This window comes from Hordeum vulgare, chromosome 7H, assembly GCF_904849725.1.
Source record: "Hordeum vulgare subsp. vulgare chromosome 7H, MorexV3_pseudomolecules_assembly, whole genome shotgun sequence".
NCBI lineage: Eukaryota > Viridiplantae > Streptophyta > Magnoliopsida > Poales > Poaceae > Hordeum > Hordeum vulgare.
Genome location: NC_058524.1, coordinates 417,476,168 through 417,502,571, shown reverse-complemented (window position 1 = coordinate 417,502,571; position 26,404 = coordinate 417,476,168).

Genomic DNA, 26,404 nt, shown 5'->3' with positions numbered 1-26,404 from the left:
TGTATATATAAATCACATCCATAAGCAAGTAAATCGACTCCTGTGAGCATATACTACTATTACTCCACCCATCAACCGCTATCCAACATGCATCTAGAGTATTAAGTAGAAACAAGGTAATGATTGGAGGATGATGACATGATGTAGACAAAGTAAATCCAATTAATATGGATAAACCCCATCATTTTACCCTTAATGGTAGCAATAAAATACGTGTCATGTCCCTTTCTATTACTGGGCTTGAGCACCGTAGGATTAAACCCGCTACAAGGCACCTCTCCCACTAAAGATAAATCAAACTAGTTTGCCAAACCAAACCGATAAATCTGAGAGAATTACGAATCTATAACAATCATGCATATAAGAATTCAGAGAATACTCAAATATTTTTCATGAATAATCTGAACATAAACCCACAATTCATCGGATCCCAACAAACACACCGCAAAGATGACTACATAGCGTAGATCACCGCGGCACTCGGGATGATATTTGCATTGAACAAAATTGAGAGAGAGAGAGAGCCATCTAGGTACTAATTACAGATCCATAGGTCTATGGTAAACTACTCCATCACCATGGGGGCAGTAAGGTTTATGTAGGTGCCCTGCGTGATTGATCCCTTCTCTAGCAAGGCACCGGAAAAGGGCTCCACATGGGCAAATGGCAGAACACAGACTTGCGGCGAAGGAAAAAGTGTTTGCGAAGGCTCCCCACGGTTTCGCCAAATATGTGAATTTATAGCAAAGAGATTAGGGCCACACAAGCTGGGAGGGGGCCCCAAGCCACCAGGGCATGGCCACCCCCATGGGTGCACCCTGTTGGCTTGGAGTCACCTCGTCTGCCCTCCGGTCTTCCTATGAAGCTCCCAGGTCTTATTTTTGTCCAGAAAAAATCATCAAAAAGTTTTGGGGTATTTGGACTTCGTTTGGTATAGTATTCCCAAAAGGCTAAAAACATGCACAACAACTCACACTTGGCACTAGGTTAATAGGTTAGTGCTCAAAAATAATATAAAACAACAAGTAAATGCTTAAAAAGTATCCTATAATGATAATATAATAGTATGAAACCATCAAAAATTATAGATACGCTTGGAGACGTATCAATATCCCCAAGCTTGATTCATGCTCGTCCTCGAGTAGGGAAATGGTAAAAATAGTATTTTTTATGTGACATGCTACCCAACATGTTATCTTTTTCAGGTATGGTCATTGGGAAACGATGAATCAACAAAGATCAATATAGTAATATCCATAAGCATAAGTAACACACTCAGGACCTTCAAAATATACGACCCTTAAAGAATGCTTACCCCCATTCCTTTTATCATATTAGCATGGCATGGCTCCGTCTTCACCACATAAATACAAATGTCAAGCACCACGGTGTTAAGCCAAGCAATTGGATCATACTTTTTAACGCGCTTCAGCATTTTAGACTTCACTCAATACATGAGAGTGAACCATGGACATAGCATATAGGTGGAATAGAATATGGTGGTAGGTTTCAAAGGGGGTAAAAGTGGAGAATAAAGTCTTGCATCAACTAGGCAGATCAACGGGCTATAGAGATGCCCATCAGTCGATATCAATGCAAGGAGTAGGGGTTGCCATGCAACGGATGCAATAGAGCTATAAGTGTATGAAAGCTCTATTGAAGTTAAGTGGGTGTGCATCCAACTTGCTTACTTATGAAGATCTCGGGCATTTGAGGAAGCCCACCATTGGAATATATAAGTCAAGTTCTATAATGAAAAAAAATCCCGCTAGCATATGAAAATGACAAAATATAAGACTCTCTATATGAAAAACATGGTGCTACTTCGAAGCACAAGTGTGGAAAACGAGGTAGTAGCACTGTCCCATCTCTCTTTTCTCTCATTTATTTTTTTGCTTTTTTCTTTTTTTATTTATTTTCTCTTTTTATTCTTTTTTTTTCACTGACGTCTCATCTCGACTTGTGGGGGAATCATTATCTCCATCATACTTTCCTCTCTCAGACAATGCTCAAATAATGAAAAACATCACACTTTTATCTACTTACAAATCGATATGGAAAACTACTAAACAAGATGACTCTATATGAATGCCGCTCGCGGTGTATGATGATGTGTAATGATCTAGTATAACATGTAAACAATGAGGAAAGTTGGCTTTGCGAGAAATACTATGTCAGCTATATGATCAGGCAAAGCAATATAACTATGAACACACAAGTCATGAGACGTAACTACGGAAGTTGAATGGCAATATATCTCAAAATTTCCATGGAAATGCCATGATAGGTAGGTATGGTGACCGTTCTGAGAAAGATATAAGGTGGCTTATGTCCAACAGACCATATGATGTTGCAGGGCTTGGATGCGTCGACGAAGTTTGCACAGATCCTCGAGGTGAGAATGAGCAATGCACGGTACCGAAGAGGCTAGCAAATATGAGAAGGTGAGAGTGCATACATTCATGCATTCACATTAGTCATAAGGAACTCACATACTTATTGCAAAGATTTATTAGCTCTTTCGAAGCAAAGTAATACTCGCATGCCCCTAGGGAGGAGGTTGGTAGGAGTTAACCACCGCGCGCCCTGGTCCTAAGCAACACTATGATTTCAGCCCGGAATAAAAATGCTCACACATCATCACCATGTCATAACCAATATTTAGATGAACAACAAGACAACACCCTTTAACTATTGATATTTCTACTAACCGACAACCATGCATTCACGCCCTTTCATATTACCACATCAATATCATTAACCCACAATTTCTCTTTTATTTGCTACATGAAGGTTTTGGTTATGCATTCCTTGAATACCTATTATTTTTGGACTAGTCCTAAAACCGATGCCAACTACCATAACTATTTATTAAATTCTCAAACAAATTTAAGTGAAGAATGAGAGTACAATTGTTTCTATAAAATCTATACGCCATCGTGCTCTAAAAGATATAAGTGAAACACTAGAGCAACTGCTTAGCTCAAAATATAAGTTAAGAAGATAGAGTATACTAACAAATCATGGTGAACATGTGTCTCTCTCAAGAAGGTGTGTCCAGCAAACAATGATTGTGCAGAACTAAAAAAAGAGAAAACTATAACACAGGACGCTTCAAGCAAAACTCATATCTTGTGATGAATAAAAATATTTTAAGTATTTGGAATATTTCTATAAGAAATATTATCAAATAAATCCAGGAAAATTTTAGCATGTCAGACATGCCATATGTGATGATCTTGCCAAGTTTCATCTCAATCCTAATCATTTTAGTTCACCAAAATGCCCCAAAACCCAGTGTGACTAGATCCAAATTTGAGCAACTTTACATTGTCAAGTTTCTCCATTTGGTCCCAAAGTTTGTGGGCATACTCTTATACCCAAATGATGTTGCCACACCAAGTCGTGCATCAAGGAGAACATATTTTCATGACTAGATCTAAGGAAACCTATTTTTTTGATTTCTAAGGTTTTCCAAAGTTGCATTGGCAACTTTCTTAAAAAGAGCTCAAACCTGGTGAACAACCTCTTTTTATCCACCACGTGATCTTGTGAAATCTCATAGCAAGGAGAACATTTTATCCTGCCCAAACCAACATCAGACACCTTTTGGTCATTTCTAAAAGTTATTGTATTCACCCCTTAACATGTTCTCCTAGAGCCAAGATTTGTACTACATTTCCACCTAGCTACCTTCTACCCCTCACAAAGATTTCAGGCCCCCAACTCAATTTTTGTAGGGGTAAAACACCCATTTCCTTCACTATTTTACGAAGTCAGCACTCTCCTCCCTCCATTTTCTTTTACTTTTATCTCTACCTTGGCTTCCATGGCTCCTAGGGAATCTCTTGTAACCCCCAAAAACTAAAGGACAAGCCGAGACGCGTCCAGAGCATGCATGTCATGCATGGCATGCCAAAAGCATGCTCTCGAGCGCGCTATAGTGCGTCCTCGCACAACAACTACAACATTCCCAGCCCCCCAACCACATTGGGATGCCGGACCATGTCTCCTGACACCTCTTCGATGTGTACGGCACTCCCAACGGTCGCCTCCTCCTCTCTCTCCCCCTGTCACCCCCAGCGCGCTTGCCCGAGCGCTGCCCGACTCGGCTAGAGAGCGCACTCACACACACAAGCCCCTGGTGTTCGCCCGCTCTCTCTCTTCCCCCTCCTGGTCATGGACCTTCTCCAGCAACGCCCCAGACTCACCCTCTCGAGCTCGTGTGGCCTTCAGTGACAGCTACAACCTCGCTGGTGCACGGGCCTACGATGCACCTTGCTCCTCCTATTTAAGAGCCTCCCCGAGCCTTCTCTTCCCCTCTTGACCCTTTCTCTCTCGCCTAATCGACAACCCAACCACCTCAAGCGACCTCCCGGAGCCCGTGTGCTCGGGATCGTCTGGAGCTCTGCCGCCTCGGGCCTCCGGTTATAGGGAGATGTTGTGGCCTTCTTGTTCTCCTCTGAGTCACTCTCAGCTGTGTGACATTCCCCCTATTTCCCATGCAGATTGCGGTTTGAGACGAACGGAGCGAGCACGCCGAAGCTCCTCTCGTTGTCGGCGACCCTGGCTACTCAGCGACTCCAACCACCCCCAAACGGCGGCAGCCTCTTGAGTCTTGTAATATCCCAAAGGCACAATGCCCTTTTCTTTTTCTTGTTCCGTCCGTTTTCCAAAAAATCTACACGATTAAATATTGTCCAACTCTAGTGATTCCAACTCCTAAAATCTTGTAATAATCCAACGTATTTAATAATGCCACTTGTGCACCATTTGGAAATTATTTCCTATACTTTTTGTATTTAAAACCCTTTTTAACGCATTTTAAATCTTCATTAAAATACTTTTCACCATTTTTGACACTCCAAAACAAAAAACTAATAATTTTGGCATTGTTAGTTTTCACCCTAGTATTTTGCAAAAATGGTTTGACATTTTTAGGGGTGATGTGTTCTTCCTGTTTTTGTCTTGGCCTTATTTTTTCCCCATTATATTGCTACGATAGATTGCGTTGTTGACAAAGAAGTTGGACGAGAAGGATTTGAGGACCCCAAAGACTTTGTTGAGCTAGGCAAGCATCCCTTTTACGACGCTCATGAAACCCTTTATTTCCATGACATATAGCACTTAATTTGTTTCGTCGAAGCATGATGTAGTGGTGACCACTTTGGTGGGTTGCCTCCATTACTTTCCCCGTGGATACTTGCATTGCCATGACCCTCCTTTCTACTTAGAGTTGTGTGGGTGAGAAGTAGATAGGATGCTAGTAGATGCTGCACAAGAGGGACGGGAGTATGCATGGTGTTGGAAACAAAAGTATTTTTAAAGACTTTTTGAAAACCCCGTCACGTGCCACTAATGCCCAAGGGAGATGGTGTTGAGCTAGGTAACCACTTGACCAAAAAGTGGTTTACCGAGGCAAGTGAGTGTGTTGTTGTCGAAAATATACTGGTTTAAGTTGCGATCGGTACTCCAACCTTACATGTACAACCACGATACCCCTTATGGGATTGGTATTTGTTGACTACTTTGGTCGGTACTAGCACAGAGCAAACATTACTAGTGGATGAAGTGACGTGGTCACTCTTGATACGGGGTCGTGCCACAAGGGACGACCATGGGCTGTTTTCACAGACACCAGGCACACCGTTGGTCCCTACATGGATGATACTTGTGATATACATCACGCAGGCCGTGTGCCGATTAGTGGACTCCTTGTTAGTATTGTCGGAGGAATGCAATGTTCGGGTATTTACCACGGATATGACAAATACCGCGAGTCGTAACTTGACACGGAAGTTTCCCAAGTCTTGTGGGTAAAGTGTGCAACCTCTACAGAGTGTAAAACTCTTCGAATAGCCGTTTTCACGATCAAAGACAGTTGGATGACCGCTATTGGGCTACGTCCATTGTTTACAAAACCTGGTGTGTGTGTGTGTAGGAAATGAGATGCATGAGTTGAATCACATGAATAAATATGATGATTAAACTAGAGTTGTTCCTATTGGAAATATGCCCTAGAGGAAATAATAAATTAGTTATTATTATATTTACTGGTTCATGAAAATTGTTTATTATCCATGCTATAATTGTATTGATTGGAAACTCAAATACATGTGTGGGTACATAGACAACACACTGTCCCTAGTGAGCTTCTATGGACTAGCTCGTTGATCAAAGATGGTCAAGGTTTCCTCACCATAGACATGAGTTGTCATTTGATAACGGAAGCACATCATTAGGAGAATGATGTGATGGACAAGACCCAAACTATGAACGTAGCATGTGATTGTGTCAGTTTATTGCTACAGTTTTCTACATGTCAAGTATCTGTTTCTATGACCATGAGATCATGCAACTCGCGGGAACCGGAGGAGTACCTTGTGTGTATCAAACGTCGCAACATAACTGGGGGACTATAAAGGTGCTCTATAGGTATCTCCGAAGGAGTGTGTAGGGTTGGTGTGAATCGAGACTGGGATTTTTCATTCCGTATGATGGAGAGGAATCTCTAGGGCCCACGTAGTAATACAACATCATAATGAGCTTGCAATCAATGTGACTAAGGAGTTATTCACGGGATCTTGTATTACGGAACGAGAAAAGAGACTTGCCAGTAACGAGATTGAATTAGGTATGGACACACCGACGATCAAATCCCGGGCAAGTAACATACCGATGGACAAAGGGAACAATATACGGGATTGATTGAATCCTTGACATCGTGGTTCGACATACAAAAATCTTCGTATTATATGTAGGAGACAATATGGGCATCTAGGACCCGCTATTGGTTATTGAACGGGGAGTGTCTCAGGTCACGTCTACATAGTTCCCGAATCTGCAGGGTCTGCATATACAGATTCGGTGACGTTTCGGTATAGTTGAGTTATTTATGTTGGTGACCAAAGGTTGTTCGGAGTCTCGGATGAGATCCTGGACATCACGAGGGGTTCCGGAATGGTCCGGAAACAAAGATTGATATATAGCAAGGAGGTATACGGGTTTCGCAAAGGTTTCGGGCATTACCGGTAAAGCACCGGGAGTGATGAAGGGGTTCCGGTGGTTCATCGGGAGGGGCCACCCACCCCGGGGGGGGCACATAGGCCTAAAAGGTGGTGCACCATCCCCTATGGGCCTATGGGCCCAAAGTGAGGAGGTGGATGGGAGTCCGAATAGGAGGAGGACTCCTCCTAGCGCCTCCACCACCCAAATTGGAGGAGGAGTCCTCCTCTTGGGGCCGCCGGACAACCCTAGGGATTTTCCCTCGGGTGCAACCCCTTCCCTTCCTAAAGTGTCGTTTCTAAAGGTTTGGGGCTGTGATGCTTATGTCAAAAGGCTTTAGCGTGATAAGCTCGAACACAAAGCGGATAATTGCATCTTCATAGGATACCCAAAGGAATCAGTTGGGTATACCTCCTATCTCATATCCGAAAGCAAAGTGTTTTGTTGATGAGAACAGGTCCTTTCTCGAGAAAGAGTTTCTCCCGAAAGAATTGAGTGGGTGGATGGTGGAACTTGATGAGGTTTTTGAACCGTCACTTCAACCATAGAGTAGAAGGGCGCACAAAATTGTTCTTGTGGCGCCTACACTAGTTAAAGTGGAAGCTTATGATGGTGATCATGAAGCTTCAGATCTAGTTTCTACCAAACCTCATAGGTCGACAAGGACACGTACTGCTCCAGAGTGGCACATTAATCCTGTCTTGGAGGTCATGTTGCTAGACAACAATGAACCTATGAGCTTTCGAGAAGCGATGGTGGGCCCGGATTCCGACAAATGGCTGGAGGCCATGAAATCCATGATAGGATCCATGTATGAAAACAAATTGCTTGACTTTGGAAGAACTACTTGATGGTCGTAAGGCTATTAAGTACAAATGTATCTTTAAAAGGAAGACAGACAATCATGGTAAATGTCAACATTTAGAAATCTCGACTTGTCACAAAGAGGTTTTTGACAAGTTCAAAGGAGTTGAATACGATGAGACATTCTCACCCGTAGCGATGCTAAAGTATGTTGGAATTATGTTAGCAGTTGATGCATTTTAAATTATGAAATCTAGCAGATGGACGTCAAAACATCGTTTCCTTAACGGTTTCCTTGAGGAAAGGTTGTATGTGATTCAACAAGAAGGTTTTGTCGATCATAAGTATGCTAACAAGTATGCAAGCTCTAGCCATCCTTCTATGGATTGGAGCAAGCATATCAGAGTTGGAATATATGCTTTGATGTGATGATCAAAGCTTTTGGGTTTATACAAAGTTTATGAGAAACTTGTATTTCCAAGAAAGTGAGTGGGTGTCGTGGTTTTGTCACGGTAGATGTCCTCGTGAAAGGGCTTAGTGAAGGAGCCATCACACCTTGGTGGCGACTCAAAGGGGGTGAGCAGAAGCGAGACTCAGATTTACACAGGTTTGGCCCTTCGTGTGGAGGTAAAAGCCAACGCCCTGCTGATAACCCACAAGTATAGGGGATCGCAACAGTTTTCGAGGGTAGAGTATTCAACCCAAATTTATTGACTCGACACAAGGGGAAGCCAAAGAATATTCTCAAGTATTTCAGTTGAGTTGTCAATTCAACCACACCTGAAAGATTTAGTATCTGCAACAAAGTATTAGTAGCAAGGTAGTATGATAGCAACAGTAGCAACAGTAACCAGTAGCAGCAATGACAGCAGTAGCAACAAAGTAACGTAGCAAGGACCAGTAGGAAAAACTCGTAGGCATTGTATTGGTAATGGATGATTATGCCGGATGCTATTCATCATGCAACAATTTTAACACGGAAAATATGTAACTAGCTCCAGTTCGTCAATATAATGTAGGCATGTATTACGTATGTAGTCATACGTGCTTAGGGAAAAGAACTTGCATGACATCTATTGTCCATCCCTCCCGTGGCAGCGTTGTCGTAATGGAAACTACGGGATATTGAGGTTCTCCTTTTAATAAAGAACTGGACCAACGCATTAGCACTTAGTGAATACATGAACTCCTCATACTATGGTCATCTCCGGGAGTGGTTCCGGCTATTGTCACTCCGGGGTTGCCGGGTCATAACACATAGTAGGTGACTACAACTTGCAAGATAGGATCAAGAACACACATATATTGGCGACAACATAATAGGTTCAGATCTGAAATCATGGCACTCGGGCCCTAGTGATAAGCATTAAGCATGGCAAAGTAGTAGCAACATCAATCTCAGAACATAGTGGATACTAGGGATCAATCCCCGTCAAAACTAACTCGATTGCATGATAGATCTCATCCAACCCATCACCGTCCAGCAAGCCTACGATGAGATTACTCACGAACTGTGAAGAGCATCATGGAATTGGCGATGAAGGAAGGTTGGTGATTGATAATCCACAAGTGTAGGGGATCGCAACAGTTTTCGAGGGTAGAGTATTCAACCCAAATTTATGGATTCGACTCAAGGGGAAGCGAAAGAATATTCTCAAGTATTAGCAGCTGAGTTTGTTAGATTCAACCACACCTGAAAGATTAGTGTCTGCAAGCAAAGTATCAGTAGCAAAGTGGTATGATAGCAATGGTGCCAGAAAAAGATCTGTTGACGGCAGACCATTCCTAACTTGTTGTATCAATGGCGCCAGTAAATAGCACGTTGACGGGGGATTATTCTTGAGAATAATGCTTCCCTGGCTACGGCTCTAGAAAAGTCTTGCAACAAGTAACAGCAAAGTAGCAAGTAACAACAGTAGTGACAACATCAGCAAGGAACAGCAGTAACCAGTAACAGCAGAGTAACATCAGTAGCAACAGTAGTAGCGACAAAGTAACGTAGCAAGGACCAGTAGTAAAAGACTCGTAGGTAGTGGATAGGTGATGGATGAGTATGACGGATGTGATTCATCATGTAACAGCTATAACACAGAGAGATAAGTAACTAGCTCCCGTTCGTCAATCTAATGTAGGCATGTATTCCGTATGTAGTCATACATGCTTAGGGAAAAGAACTTGCATGACATCTATTGTCCATCCCTCCCATGGCAGCGGGGTCCTAATGGAAACTACGAGATATTAAGGTTCTCCTTTTAATAAAGAACCGGACCAACGCATTAACACTTGGTGAATACATGAACGCCTCATACTATGGTCATCTCCGGGAGTGGTTCCGGCTATTGTCACTCCGGGGTTGCCGGGTCATAACACATAGTAGGTGACTACAACTTGCAAGATAGGATCTAAAACACACATATATTGGCGACAACATAATAGGTTCAGATATGAAATCATGGCACTCGGGCCCTAGTGACAAGCATTAAGCATGGCAAAGTAGTAGCAACATCAATCTCAGAACATAGTGGATACTAGGGATCAATCCCCGTCAAAACTAACTCGATTACAAGATAGATCTCATCCAACTCATCACCGTCCAGCAAGCCTACGATGAGATTACTCACGAACGGTGAAGAGCATCATGGAATTGGCGATGGAGGAATGTTGATGATGACGATGGCGACGATCTCCCCTCTCCGGAGCCCAAAATGGACTCAAGATCTGCCTTCCAGATGAAGAATAGGAGGTGGCGGCGCCTACGTATCGTAAAACGGGATGAATCCTTCTCTCTGATTTTTTCCGGGCAAGACGGAATAAATAGAGCTGAGTTTAGAGGTGGTGGTGCCACGTGGGCCCCACAAGCCCTCACGACGCGGCCAGTGGGGTGGTGGCCGCGGCCCATGGGCTTGTGGCCCACTGGCACACCTCCTCCGGTGGATCTTTACGCAGGTATTTTTCATTCATTCCAGAAAAATTCTCCGTAAATTTTCAGGACATTCCGAGAAATTTTATTTCTGCACGAAAACAACACCATGGCAATTCTGTTGAAAACAACGTTAGCCCGGGTTAGTTCCATTCAAATCATGCAAATTAGAGTCTAAAACAAGGGCAAAAGAGTTTGAAAAAGTAGATACGATGGAGACGTATCAATCATGACGATGGCGACAATCTCCCCTCTCCGGAGCCCAGAACAGACTCGAGATCTGCCCTCTAGAGGAAGGACAGGAGGTGGCGGCGCCTCCGTATCGTAAAACGCGATGAACTCTTCTCCTTGATTTTTTTCCTGACGAAAGAGGCTAAATAGAGCTGAGATTGGAGGCGGTGGAGCTTCATGGGCCCCACAAGCGTGATAGGCGCGGCCAAGGGGGCCCGCGCCTGGTGGGCTTGTGGGCTCCATGCTCCACTTCCTCCGTTGATTCTTGAGCCAATATTTTTTATATATTGCACAAAAATTCTCCATAAATTTCCATGTCATTTCGAGAACTTTTATTTCTACGCAAAAACAACACCATGGCAATTCTGCTGAAAACAACGTTAGTCTGGGTTAGTTCCATTCAAATCATGCAAATTAGAGTCCAAAACAAGGGCAAAAGAGTTTGGAAAAGTAGATACGATGGAGACGTATCAACTCCCCCAAGCTTAAAACCTTGCTTGTCCTCAAGCAATTCAGTTGACAAACTGAAAGAGACAAAAGAAAAACTTTTACGAACTCTGTTTGATCTTGTTGTTGCAACTATGTCTAACTCATAACCAGAATTTCAGTAAGATCACAAGCTAACCACATAATCAAATGACATCTAGGTCTCACGGTAAACTCATATCAATGGCATAATCAACTAACGAGCAATAATAATAAGTTTCAAATGTCAACACTTCAATCAAAACAATCATGAAGCAGTGCAAATAGGTGGTATCTCGCTAGCTCTTTCTGAGACCGCAAAACATAAATGCAGAGCATCTTCAAAGACCAAGGGCTGACAAAACATCGTAATTCAAGGCAAAGAAGATCTAGTGACAGTCATACTCAATATCAGTCAAAAGCAAAGCATAAAAATGACAGAGGTGCTCTCTAATTGGTGCTTTTATAAGAAGAGGATAACTCAACAGGAACATACATAAATAGGCCCTTCGCAGAGGGAAGCATTGATTTGCAGAGGTGCCACAGCTCAAGCTTTGAAAACAGAGATAATAATTTTGGGTGGCACGCTTTCATTGTCAACGCGTTCTCACCATCTTCCATGCTACACATGCTATAGGCGGTTCCCAAATAGAAAAGTAAAGTTTTGACTCCCCCACCACTGATTAATCACACTCCACGACTGGCCTAATACTCGGGTGCCGTCCATACCAACATCAATCTAGGGGGAGTTTTGTTTGCAATTATCTTTTCGATTTGAGCATGGAACTGGGCATTCCAATTACCGGCCCCTTTCTCGTGAATGATAGTGAATAAACAGATATCGAGGGTAACATGACTAGCACGGAAGATACTGATAGCCCCCTGTCACCACATGAGCGGTTTGGGCATGCAAAACAGATTATTTCTAGAAGGTTTAGAGAGTGGCACATGAAAATTTACTTGGAACGGCGGGTAGATACCGCATATAGGTAGGTATGGTGGACTCATATGGAACAACTTTGGGTTTATGGAAGTGGATGCACAAGCAGTATTCCCGCTTAGTACAAGTGAAGGCTAGCAAAAGACTGGGAAGCAACCAACTAGAGAGCAACAACAGTCATCAAAATGCACTGAGATTAACCAACATTGAGTGCAAGCATGAGTAGGACATAAATCACCATGAACATGAATATCATAGAGGCTATGTTGATTTTGTTTCAACTACATGCGTAAACATGCGCCAAATCAAGCCACTTGAATCATCCAAAGGAGGATACCATCCTATCATACTACATCATAGTCATCTCAAAATTCATGTGGACATCCAAGACACACCATTATAAGCTCCTAGCTAATTAAGCATGGCATCAGAAACTACGATCTCTAAGTTGTCATTGCAAATATGTTTCTCTCACAAAAAAGCTGAACTAGGAACGGAGAGCTAGTCATATTTACAAAAACAAAATAGATCGAGTTCATACCAGCTTTTCCAGGCTCAGTCACTTCATCATATATCGTCATTATTGACTTTCACTTGCACGACCGAACGATGTGAACAATAATAAGAGTGATCGTGCATTGGACTAAGCTGGAATCTGCAGGCAAACACAAAGGAGAAGACAAAGTAATATGGCTCTATAAGAGATAAACAGATATGCATGCGAGAGCCACTAAACATTGTAGCCATGGTCTTCTACCTTGACCCAAAGAAAAAGAAAACTATTTACACGGGAAAGCTCCCAACAAGCAAAAAGAAGAAAAGAAAATATTTTTGGGTTTTCTCAAACTAGACAAACACACGAAACGGAAAGGAGAAAAATAAAATAAACTAGCATGGATGATACAGTGGCAATGTGTGAACACCGACTAACAAAGTGAAAGTGTAAGCAAGAATATAAAGTCGGTGAGAAACACGTACTCCGCCAAGCTTAGGATTTTGGTCTAACTTGGTCTACTCCCATGGATGGTCCGGCCAATACGCAAAATCATAATGGGGGTTGTACGGGAGCGCTGCAGCCACTGCCTGAATAGCTGTCTCACGGAGACGAGCAGCCTTTGCCTCCCTCTCATACTCCTCTGCCTCTCCTCTGGTTATGTAATATCTCTGTTTTACCTGAAAGTCAAAGAAGGCAGGAGCAGGAAGGGTAATATGGAAAACACGCTGCCGATTAAATATTAGACGGTATAGGATGGATTCATCATCCCTCTCTATTAATTGATAGCGTGTCAAAGCGACGCGATCAAGGAAAGCTGTATGGACTGGGGGATCTCCTTCGCGGATGGGTACTCCAAGAAAATGTGCTATGCGAGTGGCATAGATCCCACCAAATAAATCCCCTTCATTAGCATTATTATTCAGCCTCCTTGCTATTATAGCTCCCATGTTGAAACTTCTATCACCCGTAACTGCGCTCTTAAGAATACTAAGGTCGGGTGCGCAGAGGTGACAATGCTCAATCTTGCCATTAATGCATCTACCTATGAAGAGGGCAAAATAATGCAAGGCAGGAAAATGAATGCTCCCCATGGTAGCCTGTGTAATATCTCTAGTTTGTACGACAGTTATACCAGAGAAAAAAAAATCTCTAACCGAAGATTTAGGATGATCATTGAGGCTACCCCAAACAGGTACCTTGCAAATTCTATTGAAATCCTCTAAATCCATGGTATACGATTTGTCATAGAGATCAAACAGTACAGATGTATCACGGCCAACTGAAAATTTGAATCTACCAACAAAAGAGGCAGTGAGAGGAACATACTGTTCACATTTATCGGAGATGAATTCTTCGAGTCCGACGTTGTGAACAAGTGTATCAAACTCGTCTTTGAAACCTGCCTCAATCATGAATTCATCAGAAGGCCATTCACATGGTTGTACCTGTGCGTTCCTGAAAGTGCGTTATATCGACTAGAGGGGGGGGGGGGTGAATAGGCGATTTTTAGAATTTCATCACTGAGAAAATTCCTTTTGAAGAAATTCCTCACTGATGACTAACTTACAGCGGAAATAGTAAAGGATCAGAAGTGCAAAGTTTCACAACATCAGTTTTTCGGAGTGAAGAATGTGAAAACAGATTGCACTATGAGCAGGCACGCAGAATACATATGAGGATTAACTGACGTGAAGAATTTGGGGTTGAGGAAATTTAGAGAAAGTCTTCAGCAAATTCTTCAAACAGTCGCAGTGAAAGTCATCAACACATAATACGAGGAAAGTAAGGAGTTGAGGAATTAGAACCCGTTTCTCAGTGAAGACAGTCGTTGATGACCCAGTTCCAACTGCTGTGACAGTCGTACATCTGGTTTGGAGCGCCTTGGTATTGAAACCAAAGGACACACAGTCCCGGGACACACAGTCCCTACTGTATTCTCCTTGAGCTAAGGACACACAGTCCTCGCCCAACACTCGTGGTAAGTCTTCAGGGGAGACTTGCAAACCCTCACAAACTTGGTCACCCGGCGATCCACAATTGACTGCTGGAAAGCTCTAGACCATGACGCCTAACCGTCTGGAGGATGCACAGTCCTCAAAGGTAAAAGGCTTCAGTCCCACACAGGAACAACTTCTTCAGTGATGCTCAATCACTAGGTTTGGTTTGTGGTTTCGGTGTATGGGGTATTTCCTCACTGATGAATTACTCTCGAAGACTCTGAGGAAATGGGTTGCTCTTATGACAAGTGTCAGTTTCTAACGGAGCAGCCAACCAACTAATGGTTGTGGGGGGTGGCTATTTATAGCCTGGGAGCATCCCGACATGATTTGACACTACTGCCCTTAAATAATATGACCGTTGGAGTGGATAAGACCAATGACTTGGCATGGCTATCGAAACGGTCGGAACCCTCAACTGTGAGAGTCCTCATGTCACTCGTATTCCTCACTTGAGGCTTTTGGTAGGATTAGGCTTGGGTTGAGCATCATCAGGAAATTCATTCCAAAGTGTAACTTCGACCCCCTTTAACAGTACGGTGTTCCTATTACTCAAATGCGAAGAAAATAAAACAGAAAGTGTAAATCTTCATGCTTCAAATTCTTCAGAGTGATTTTCTTCAAGACACACCGGATTCCTCGATATCAGTATCTTCATGAGGAATATCAATTTCATCGCAGATTCCTCGCGATTCATTTTTTCAGCTTCAGACCAATTTCTTCAACTGAAGACATATATTTTTAGGGGTCGATATTCTTCAAATATTTCAAACTCCTCAATGACTTATAGATCCTGTGTACACTCACAAACACATTAGATACTTAACCTATAAGTCTTCAAACCACCAAAATCACTAAGGGGCACTAGATGCACTTACAATCTCCCCCATTTTGGTGGTTGATGACAATTAGGTTAAGTCTTCAACAGGGATAAAAAATATGAAGTGTAAATACTCATTTGAGGAATTTGAAATCAAGATTCAGAGAGACTCCCCCTGAAGATGTGCGTATCTTGAGGATTTTGCTTTTCACAGCAAATGCACATTGATGATTTATATCATGGAGATCTCCCCGTGAGTCTTGTAAATCGTGCATACATATAACATATCATATGAAGAAAATGAAAATGCATGATGACAAATGGTATCTGACGAATTCCAGCATGCGTGCATTAAAACTTGAGGAATAAGCATGCGAAGAAAAACGTTAAAAAGCGTCAGAGTACCATCGAGCTTAAGTTACAACTCATTACATAAAAACTTCAGAAGAGCCAAGAGTTTGTAACTTGAATATAGTTCATAAGCCCCAAAAATATCCCGCTTGAAGACTAATGTCCGTGAAGACTTCACTTCGTGGCAGTTGAGGAAGAGCCGTGATGCTTCTTGGGAGTAGTCTTCTTCCTTGGACCGGTAGCAGTGTCAAGATGTTCTTCATCAGTTTCAGCAGTGCGGAATGAAGAAAAGGAGCTGTCTTCAAGGTCTGGCACTGGAATAGGCCTGAACTTCTTCTTGGGAGGCCACGACCATTCAAAGTCTCGCTCAAAGTCCATTTCTTCAAGCTCAGTCCGTGTCTTCAGATGTGCAAGTGTAGCCCAGGTGCGATCAAAAACCTCATGCAGATAATGATGGTTGAGCTTCACAGAGTTCTGTGTGTCAATGAGGGTTTTCACAATGGCGCCAAACTGGCGTTTGACCCACTTGTGATTGCGATCCACCTTCTGGTGAAGACTGAGGAGGAATTCTCTTGTATTCATCACGCGAGGAGGAACGGGGCTTGCTGGACGAGTCTCAGTATCATCCCATGAAGAATAAGCTTCTGGTTCTCTGAACTGGCCATCAAGGGGCCTACTGCCTTCTTCAATCACAGATTTGCCTTTTCCTTCAATGGACTTGAAAGTCTTCTTGTTGACCCGGATGGGAGGCATATAACCAACATGGTTTTGGAAATCGGCGTGGAAGTTGATGCCTGTCCTTGTCCCGATGAATCTCATGATCCATGAGGCATATATCTTGTGATCAGAAGGACACATAACATTGTCGGCCAAAGTCCTCAAGAAGAAATCATGGATGTTGACAGGAATACCATGAATGATGTTGAAGAGGATATTCTTCATGAGGCCTACAACATCTTCATCATCATCATGGCCTTTGATTGGCGTGAGCACACTGGAGAGGATTCTGTAAACAGATCTATGTGTGTACTTGAGCTCGTGGACGAGGAAGGTTGTTCTCGGAGGTTTTCCTTCAGCCAAAGGCTTCATGAGGACTTCCATCATCCCATTGGGCAGCTCACGCTCACCATAAAGCTTCACAGCCTCATCTGAGGGAATTGGTATAGGCAGTTCACGGAGGAGTTCAGTAGCAGGAGCCTTGTAGTGAGTGTTTTGTGTCATCCAATCAAACACCCAAGTGTTAATGTCTTCAGGGTGGCCGGATATGTGAAGAGTGACATAAATCTGAAGAATTAGCTCGCCGTTCCAGTCAGAGATGTCGGAGCACATTGGGAGGAAACCAACATCATGGAGTACACTGAGGACTGGCTCCAGGCACGGTATTACTTCAAGTTCAACATGAGGAATATGCCTGTGCTGGAATATCTTATTTCGTCCACATAGCACAGAGGCATAGTAGTTCATCTGAGTCCTAGTCCAAAACTTCAGATGCCTCATTTGAGGCTTGTCATAGGGGTTCTCTCCAATGAAGTACATGCGTTCCTCAAAGAAATTTTCCTTTTGAAACTTAGGACGCTTGGAGAATGGCTGACACTGAACTGGCTTAAGATTTTGCTGAGGAACAGGAGGGGAGACAACAATGGCAGTCTCTGGGTTGAGCACGATTAATGCATTGTCTTGGTTAGGTGCATTCTCCTCAGCACTTTCCTCAGGGTGAGGAATTTCAGCGGCTGGTACTTCAGGCTAAGGGGATGGAGCTGGCTGGGCTTCAGGCTGAGGGGCTTGCTCTGGCTGTGCATCAGGCTGAGGAATAGCTTCTTCTTGCTCAGTTGGAGGAGTTGGGTCAGCCTGTTCCTCATCTTGAGGATTTTTCTCAGAGCGTTCAATGTCATCAGTTTGGGGATTTTCAGTTTGTTCTTCCTCAGCTGGCTTGGTGGCAGATGCAGTTTCATCAGCTGGTGCAACTGATTCTTGAGCAGTGTCTTTCTGAGGAATGAAAGGCTGAGGACTGTCGTCTATATGAATTTCCTCGTCAGTGTGTTCCTCAGAGGCGGCATCCTTCATTTCCTCATCTGCCTTTTTCGCTGGATCATCAATGATGACCATTTCATAAGAAGGAGCGACATTCAGGGGCACAGGGTCCAGAGGAGCAGTTTCTTCAAGTGCTTTGAGGCGCTTGGCCTCTGTTTCTTCTTCTGCTGAGGAGGCCTTTCTCTTTTTGGCTTCCCTCTCAGCAGCCCTGGTTTTCTTCACATCTGATGCAGACGGAGTCATCTTCTTCACCGTTGAAGCTTTTCGTGAAGGGGTTCTCTTGACAGATTCTTCAGCTGGTATTGAGGAACCAGCTGGAGCAGAGTCATCAGCTTGCTTTGGTGAAGCAGCTGGGTCAGGGGCAGTCTCATCAGCTGCAGAAAATTCATCAGCTGGAGTTTCCATGATGATTTCTTCAATAGCCGGTTCATCCTCACGGTGTTCTTGGTGTACTTCCTCAGCTTGAGGAGTTTCCTCATCATGAGGAGATTCATCTGCTGGCTCCTCAATCAAGGGCTGAGAAGTTGGTGCTAGGGGTGCAGCCTTCTTGTTGTAGTCATCAACAACACTAGTGGCCAGCTTGATGAAGTTGCTCTTGAGACTCTTACGATCTGACATCTTTGAATACTCGTCAGTCAATTTCTTCAGCTCTACCTGTGTTGATACTAGTGCATCAGGAGTCAACTTGAGGAGATTCTGCTTGAGGAATTTCTCCTTTTTAAGCTTTGCAACTTTGGCCTGCTTGGCCTGATGTTCTTTCCACTTGGCTTCATTGATGAAAGTGGTCACCATGTGGCTGATGCCAGGGGGAAGTTTCAAATCATCAAGGGGAGTGTTTGGGTCCTCATACCAGATGTTGATGTAGTCAAGGAGGACCTTGGGGTCCATTGCCAGAGGAATAGTACTGCCTGATGCTTGAGCTACTCTTTCCTGCTTGTTTCTGATGATTGCTTGCAGGGTTTGATCATCAAATTCATCACTGCCCTCTGATGCAGACGGGATGGTGATGATTTTGCTGGGGCTTGGCAGAGTTGCACGTTCAACAGATACCTGAGTCTTCGCAGGAAGTGTTGAAGACTTTGTCTCCGAGCTTGTTCCATCTGGGAGTTAGGAGCTGGAGCTGGCGGTCATAGGCTTCATGACTTGCTTCTGTACTGGTTTCTCTTGAGGCTTTGGTGGTGGTGCTGAGGATTTTGGAGCTGAGGAGATTGGTACTGAGGGCTTTGGCGCTGATGGTTTTGGTGTTGAAGGTTTTGGTGCTGAGGGTTTTGTGATTGAAGCCTGAGCAGACTTCTCTTGAGGCTTTGGAGCCCTTGGTTTTGACGGTACAGACTGCTTTTGAGGAATTTCTAAGCCAGAGGTCTCAGCGGCACAGGAAGTAGCAGCAGCTGAGGATTCATTGAATTTCCTCACTGCAGTTTCTGCCTGCTTCTTGAGCTTAGCCAGATGCTTTTCCTTCTCATCTGGATAGTCATCAATGGTCATGAGGCTTGAGGGATGTGCTACTTGATGATCCTCAAGTGGGGCCCGTCTGCCAGGGGGCTTCAGAGCGAATTTCTTCGCATACTTGGGAGTCACAAACCTGTATTCCTTCCATTCCTTCGCCCATCGGCGTTCTATCTTTTGCAGCCGTATCTTTCTCTTGGCCGTTGTCTCATTTTCATCAGGCGTGCAATAGTCCAAGTAAATATCCTCAGGGAAATCCATAGCTGTGTTTTGCTCAAGTTTCTTTCCTCCCTTCTGTTTTCTGTCATCCTCCATTTTCTTCAGCTCAGGATTTTGCTGATGAGATTGAACTCTTGAGGATTCTGATGAGACTTGAAGATTTTCTTCCAGAAACGCTGCAAATGAGTTAATGTGATGAGAACCGAGAGATTCATCAGCTGACATGTGTGTACCTGTGAACAGAATATAGTTGCTAGGAATTTGAAGAGGTCATATGCGTTCTCAGATTTGAAGAAAATGGAAAAGTTTGACAGTTGAGGAATATAACCAGTGGTTGAGGAATTTTCGTAAGCATACTGTTCTTGGGTTCCAGAGTTGTACAGATCCGAAAATTCGCACAATTGAAGAATCTTGTGAAAATCTTAGATGCTTAGCATAGTTCATGAATGATGTGGTGATAAGCAGTGTTTGACGAATCAAGTGCTTATCGATTCTTGAGGAAAAACAGATTTCACATAGAAGATGTAAAATTTTAGATCTAACTTGCTGTAAAATGGGATTTATTTACCCTGGAAGGTGCACACGAAGAACACAGAAAGGTGTGTAGAGAAGCTCTTCGGTCGCGTGTCCAATGCACCCTAACCCGACGACAGAGGACGTCTACGGCGGCGGCGGATGAAGATGGTCCGACTCTGGCGTGGTTCCGGCGACGGAGAAGTCGAGGAAGTGAAGCTCTTCCTCACCGGCGACGAGACTACCAGCGATGGCGCTAGGGTTCGGTGGTGTTTGCTATGGCAGAAGAGCGATGGAGCGAAGAAGAGTATGCCGAGGGGGATAAGGACATATTTATAGGCAAAAGTTACTGTTGGCGCAAAAATTTCGGACCAAACAGCCCCTGCCTCTACGTCTCCGCAGGACACGTGTAGCTCCCGAACAGTGTGGTGGAGATAGTGGAGATCGTGGTTATCCGATCGTGGGAAGTGGGGTTGAGTTACTGTTTATTAAAGAAGCAATTTTTGAAGATTTGAGGATTTTTGTTACAAAATCATCAGCTGACAAGGACGCAGTGAGGATTTTGAACACAGTTTCAAGTAGAACGCATATGAAGAATTGAATAGACTGGATGAGTATAGCATAGAGGGAAAGTAGGGTCCGATCACATTCACTTAGCAGAAATATCAATTTGAAGAAATAGCAATAAGTGAATGCTGTTGAGGACTTGAAATCACAGTCTATCTAGTCAAATGAAAGTCATCAAGTATTTTTGAAAATTTGTGATAAATCGTCATACTGAAGAACAACTGTTTTGAAGAAAAACACATTTTGAGGAAATAGAACATTTGAAGAAAATCAACTTGAGGAATTTCACATTGGGCGGTGGCGTGACCCACCATATAAGAATGTTGATTATAGACGCCGCGTACAATTGCCGTAGAGCCCTGAGAATCAATTTCTTCGTTGATTTCTTCACATTCAGAGTGACATTCTTCATTAGTTGAAGAAAATCGATTCATCATGTGTTGCACATCTAAGTCATAAATTTTGCTTAAGTGTTAGGATGTGTGCATGTTTTTACAAAACATTTGAAGATTCTAAGATATTTAGCTCACACCACAACTTGCAAAACCTGTTCTCATCCAAGGGCTAAGTGAATATATCTGCCAGTTGATCATCAGTCTTCACATGGTCGATGAGGATATTGCCCTTGAGGACATGGTCCCGAAGAAAATGATGATGAATCTGGATGTGCTTGGTCTTCGAGTGTTGTACTGGGTTGTATGCAATCTTGATAGAACTGTCATTGTCACAGTAGAGAGGCACATTCTTCATGTTGATGCCGTAGTCCTTGAGGGTTTGCTTCATCCATAGTAATTGAGCACAGCAAGAACCAGCAGCAATGTACTCAGCTTCGGCAGTGGAGAGTGATACACACTTTTGCTTCTTTGAGGACCAGCAAACTAGTGATCTTCCGAGGAAATGGCATGTGCCAGAAGTTGACTTGCAATCCACACGGTCACCAGCATAGTCAGAATCAGAATACCCTACCAGATGAAGATTTGAGCCCTTGGGATACCATAATCCTAGTGTTGGTGTGTGAGCTAAGTATTGAAGAATATGTTTCATAGCCTTATGGTGTGATTCCTTCGGTTTGCTTGAAAACGAGCACACATGCAAACACTAAGCATTATATCCGGCCTAGATGCACATAGATACAATAAATAACCAATCATAGAACGATATACCTGCTGATCAAAATCTTTACCATTTTCATCAGTGTCGAGGTGGCCGTTGGTAGGCATTGGAGTCTTGGCACCTCTTGAATTTGAAGATTCCACTGCGTTGTTGACGAATTTGAAGACCTAAGAAGAATTTCAGCTCCCCCATCATGGACATCTGATATTCTTCACTCATCATGTAAGCAAATTCATCAATGTATCGTTTGTCAGTACACCAAATATGATATCATCGACATATATTTGACACACAAATAGCTCATTATCATAGGATTTAGTGAAAAGAGTTGGATCGAGTGAACCAGGTTTGAAGCCTTTCTTCATGAGGAATTCCTTCAATGTATCATACCATGCCCGAGGGGCTTGCTTGAGACCATAAAGAGTCTTCTTCAGTCTGAAGACTTTGTGTGGATTCTTTGGATCCTCAAAACCTGGGGGCTGAGCAACATATACTTCTTCCTCAAGCTTACCATTGAGGAATGCACTTTTCACATCCATTTCATATAAGATGATGTTATGATGATTAGCATAGGCAAGTAGTATTCGAATAGCTTCAAGTCTAGCAACAGGTGCAAAAGTTTCATCGAAATATATTCCTTCAACCTGGGTGTAGCCTTGGGCTACAAGTCGTGCCTTGTTCCTCACCACTTGACCGTCCTCATCTTGCTTGTTTCGGAAAATCCACTTGGTCTCGATGATGTTGTGCTTGCGAGGATCTGGTAGTTTGACGAGCTCCCATACGTCATTCAGCTTGAATTGAAGAAGTTCATCTTGCATAGCTTGGATCCACTCCGGTTCCAGAAAAGCCTCAGCAACTTTTGAGGGTTCTGTAATGGATACAAAGGAAAAATGCCCACAAAAGTTAACTAAGTGTGAAGCTTTTGAGAGAGTGAGAGGACCTGGCGCGTTGATGTCGTTGAGGATTTTGTCAAGTTCTACTTCATTTGCAATCCTCGGATGAGCTGGTTGAGGATTTCGTCTGGGCTGAGGAAGTGGTTCTGGTGCAATTTCCTGAGGAGCATCTTCTTGATTTTCATCAGTGATGGGAATCATTTCTTCACCAATTTCCTCAGTGGGGACAATGTCTTTAGTAGGTTTGAGCTTTATTGCTTCCTCAGGAGACAGCTTATCTGGATCAGAAGGCAATTGCTCTCTTTGCGAGCCATTAGTTTCATCGAACCGCACATCTACAGTCTCAACTTTGTTGTGATAGTTGTCGAAGAGTCTGTAAGTGTGTGAGTCCTTTCCATAACCGAGCATAAAACCTTCATGTGCCTTAGGTGCAAATTTTGAGCTATGGTGAGGATCTCTAATCCAGCATTTTGCACCGAAGACTTTGAAATAACTTACATTGGGTTTCTTGTCAGTGAGGAGTTCATATGAGGTTTTCTTGAGGAATTTGTGAAGATATACCCTGTTGATGATATGGCATGTAGTGTTGATTGCTTCAGGCCAAAAGCGATGAGGAGTCTGATATTCTTCAAGCATAGTTCTTGCCATTTCAACCAGAGTCCTGTTCTTCCTTTCGACGACACCATTCTGTTGAGGAGTATAAGGAGCAGATAATTCGTGAGTAATACCAAGTTCATCAAGATAATCATCAAGACCAATGTTTTTGAACTCGGTTCCATTATCACTCCTGATATGTTTGATCTTTATGCCAAAGTTCGTCGAGACCCTTGAAGAAAATCGTTTGAAGATTTCCTGCACTTCAGTTTTATACACTATGATATGCACCCAAGTATATCTGGAATAATCATCAACTATGACGAAGCCATATAACGATGCTGCATTGGTTAATGTGGCATAGTGAGTAGGTCCAAATAGATCCATATGAAGCAATTCAAATGGACGTGTAGTGGTCATGATAGTCTTCGAGGGATGCTTGGATCTGGTCATTTTCCTAGATTCACAAGCACCGCAGAGATGATCCTTGAGGAATTTGACTGATTCATGCCGATGACATGCTTCTTCTTCGCGAGCGTGTGCAAATTCCTCATGCCTGCATGACCTAGTCTTCGGTGCCACAACCATCCTTCTGAGGTTTTTGCTAGTAAGCAAGTGGCTGGTTGAGCACCTGTAGAGAAATCAACAATGTACAAATCCCCTCTTCTTACACCTTCGAAGACTTTGGATCTGTCAGATTCCATGATGACTACACATCTATATCTACCAAAGATAACAATCATATCAAGATCACAAAGCATCGAGACAGACATTAGGTTAAAACCAAGGGATTCAACAAGCATCACTTTGTCCATATGCCTATCCTTGGAAATAGCCACTTTGCCAAGTCCCAATACCTTGCTTTTACCTTTGTCAGCATATGTGATTTGCTTCAGAGGTGATGGAGTTAATGGCATATTCATTAGTAAGCTTTTATCACCAGTCATGTGATGTGTGCAACCACTATCAAGAACCCACTTAGTATTCTTGGGTTTGTCATCCTACACATGAATTAGTACAGCTTACCATCTCATATGCTTCAGATTTGAAGAATATGATATTGATTTCGTCAGATATGAATTATATCATAGCAAAAATATAAGGACGTGTGAAATATTTCTATTTCATCAATAATTAGCTTGCGTCCTATCAAGCATTTCCTCAGGTCTCCAGCAAATTCTTCGGATGATGATTTTCATCTAGAGACCTGACGTGCAGTAGTGATTAGTTCGATTTCTTCACCACCCACATCTGAAGGGGTGGCAAAGCATTCATCATCCTGCGAGCACCATATGAGAAAGGTGGCATTGAAGCCAATGCACTTCTCTTAACAGTAGGGGGGTTAAAGTACTCATATGAATATGCAGAGAACTGGTTTGAGGATTTATGAACATAATGATTTGAGGAGTAACACTCATATTCATATTCCTTGTAGTTTCCCTGCATGTTAGACGCATTAGCACGGGTACGAGCATAGTTTTGACCAGTTGAGGACTTTGATCCTCTTGAAGACTTTGGTCCTCGTGAGGAATCTGATCTGGGGTTTAGATTCTTCAGTGGTGGTGTCATGAGGACATTCACCTGAAGATTTTCAAGACAGCTTTTGGGAACCCAGATTTTCCTCAGGGGAGGGCCATTCCTGCAGTTAGTTCCAACATATTGAGAAAATACTTTACCAGATTGATTTTTGAACAGTTTATAGTTGGAGTCAAATTACTCATCTGAGGAATAGGATAATTCACATGAAAAGCCAGTTAGATTAGATGGATCAAAAGGAGGCCCAGTAGCAGCAACCCATGAGGCTTTGGGATACTACTCAGGTTTCCAATAAGATCCATCAGCATTTAATTTCCTCTCAAAGGCAATTCCTTCTTTCCTCGGGTTCCTGTTCAAGATCTGCTTTTTGAGCACATCACAAAGGGTTTGATGTCCTTTGAGGCTTTTGTATATGCCTGTCACGTACAATTCCTTCAACCCTGCATTTTCATCAGTAACATTTGTGTTTTCCTCAAGTGAGGAAATAGACACAACAGGTGCAGTTGAAGAATTTGTAGCAATAGTAGCATTTGATGATTCTGGTGAGGAATTAGCAGTTTCGCTTCAATGCATTTAAGACATGGAGGAATGAATTCAACTTGACCAACGCTGATCTTTGAGCTAGTAATGAATCATTTTCCATATGAAGATCATCATGAGACATCCTCAGCTTCTCAAGATCAAGCTTCCTTTGAAGAAATTCATAGGAAAGCTTCTCATGATCAGTGAGGAGTGTATCATAACGATCCTGAAGATTATCAAATCTAGACTGAAGACTTTTCACATCTTCAGTGAGGATTTGGGTAAGGTTCATTTCATCATTCAACAGATCATCACTTTTATCTAGAAGTTCCGAAGCTTTTCCAGAGCAGTTTGTTGTTTAGTGGCAGTGATAGCAAGTTTACTGTAACTGGGTTTCTTATAATCATCAGGTTCACAGTGTTGGGGAACGTCGCATGGGAAACAAAAAATTTCCTACGCGCACGAAGACCTATCATGGTGATGTCCATCTATGAGAGGGGATATTCGATCTACGTACCCTTGTAGATCGCACTACAGAAGCGTTAGTGAACGCGGATGATGTAGTGGAACGTGCTCACGTCCCTCGATCCGCCCCGCGAACCGTCCCGCAATCAGTCCCACGATCTAGTGCCGAACGGACGGCACATCCGCGTTCAGCACACGTACAGCTCGACGATGATCTCGGCCTTCTTGATCTAGCAAGAGAGATGAAGAGGTAGATGAGTTCTCCGGCAGCGTGACGGCACTCCGGAGGTTGGTGGTGATCTAATCTCAGCACGGCTCCGCCCGAGCTCCGCAGAAACACGATCTAGAGGTAAAACCGTGGAGATATGTGGTCGGACTGCCGTGGCAAAGTTGTCTCAAATCAGCCCTAAAACCTCCGTATATATAGGGGGAAGAGGGGGAGCCTTGCCTTGGGGTCCAAGGACCATCAAGGCGGT